Below are 2,135 nucleotides of genomic sequence, written 5' to 3' on the forward strand. Positions count from 1 at the left end.
TTCTTTTACCAATTTAAATTTCTTTTCGTCAAATAAATAGAAATACTAGATAAGTAAGAATAACTAGCGTAACAAAGTGGATGAGATAATCGGCTCATTTTCTTGTTAAGATCCCTAAACTTACGGAAATAAAACTGAAATCAATCAATAAAGATACCCATCAAATGCTCATTTCCACAAATTAAAACTGTAGACTAATTTACAGTTTTACATCTCCCAACTTCTCTCTCATGAAAAAGTAGCTCTGTTTCTTCAAAAATCTGCCACCATTGTCGGTTTCACGAAAGATCTATAGGTTTGTCTTTCTTCTCTTTTTATTTTAATTCGTTAATCTTCTATATTTTTCTGTTGATGTCATGTCTTTGCCTATTTTTTTTCTCTGACAAACAAGGTCATGCCTTCACCAATATGAGGCTCTTCAAGCCAAAACATGGGCGAGAGACAGAGCCAAGCAGAAGAGATGCGTGGCAAACAGAAAAAGAAACTATGCAGTCAAGAAAGATAGTCAAGAATCAAAAGATTATAAAATAGGGTTGGTTAAAGCAAAAGCTGAGTATTTTCCTTTCAATTGAGAAGTGGTGAATGTATTAAGTGTTAGTTGCAGTTTCTTGATGTTAGTTGGGGATTTGAGACTGAAATCTTTGTAATATACAATGTAAATATCATGTTTTTTACTCCTCTACTCATGTTTTTGTGTATATATATCCTCATCTTTGTATTCCCATAATCCCAAATATTGTAACTAATCCTCCATGAGAAATAAAGATTCTCCATTTTTTAACAATTTGTTCGATAAACATTAAAATTTGCAACAAATTTATTATATTCAATTATAGAATATTCATTATTATAAATTCTAAATATTAAAATAATCCATTTATCTAAAAAATGGCAAATAGTACCAAAACCTATATAATCATCGCCAAATTAAATACCTTTCAGTCACAATTCGTTACAATTTTCTAGACAAACAAATTTGTCTTCAATTCTATACATTTAGGGACCAAAACGTTTTTGTGTACAAATGATAATCTTTTTCTTAAAATTTGCATATCTTCAGTGACAAAATCACATTTTTCAACTACAAATTAGATATCACTTTAGAGACAATTATAATTGTCGCTAATCAAGATAAAAATTAGTGACAAATTTGTTTCGTCGGTGTTAAGAATTTATTTAGTGACGAAAGTTATTTTCTACTACAAAAAAGTTGAACTTTTTCTGACAAACAAGTTCGTCACTGATTCAACATATTTGGGGACGAAATAACAAATTTGTCGCTAATGTAACGTCATTTAGCGACGAACCACTAAATCGTCTTTGTAAACTTTTAGTGACCCATTTATGGCTACGAAGAATTGACGAAAAAAATTTGGTCAGAAAAGATATTTAGTGACGAAATAAAGCTTTTTAATGACAACAACATTTGTCGCTATAAATCAAATTTGTTGTAGTGTGTGATTACATTTTTATATTTTGAACCCTTTAGTTTTGTTTGGCAGTAACAAAAGAATTATAGCGGAAAAAAAAGCAATTAAAATTACAAATCTCACTTTAAGTATCTAATATCTTACTGATGATATTGCAGCAGCCTAATAAGAAGATGAAAATATCAATACTACACAGGAGGAAAAGTTGTAGTAGTAGAGAGGAGGAGGAGAATGGGAGCTATGCAAATAGTGGCTAAGCTACCTGCTGATGTTATAACCTCTCTCATTCTGAGATGCCCCCTGAAGTGATTATCCATGTTAAGGTGCACATCCGATCCAAGTCGTGGAATGATTTTATTACTTGTCCTTCTTTCCTTCATTCTTACTTGAGACAATCAATGGAAAATGCCCCCCCCCCCCCCAAGCTTCTTTTAAGTGTTTGCCACACGGTCAAAAAGTTACAGGCTCCGATTTGTTTCAGTTGACATGGAAGGAAGCAAGGAGGAGTTATACACCGTCACTGTCCCTGATAGACAACTCAGATGGCGTGTATGCGCTGGTTTGGTTTACCCTAAATGTGGCCTGAGTCTAATGGATATGAAAGGGATGCTTTGCATGCCAGACGCACGCTGCTTTCGCAGGAGTTCAATTCTAGACCTGTGGATACTCAAGGATAAAAAAAAGGTTGCAGTTGGGTAAAGGAGT

The 2,135-nt window shown here is 33.3% G+C and overlaps 1 long non-coding RNA gene across 1 annotated transcript; it reads left to right on the top strand.

Moving 5' to 3' along the window:
• Window positions 201–698, top strand: LOC109222728. The gene is made up of 2 exons (XR_002067447.1): window positions 201–295; window positions 392–698. It is a non-coding gene; the product is annotated as an uncharacterized LOC109222728 (long non-coding RNA).

The sequence above is a fragment of the Nicotiana attenuata genome, chromosome 2 (genome assembly GCF_001879085.1).
Source record: "Nicotiana attenuata strain UT chromosome 2, NIATTr2, whole genome shotgun sequence".
Classification (NCBI taxonomy): Eukaryota; Viridiplantae; Streptophyta; class Magnoliopsida; order Solanales; family Solanaceae; genus Nicotiana; species Nicotiana attenuata.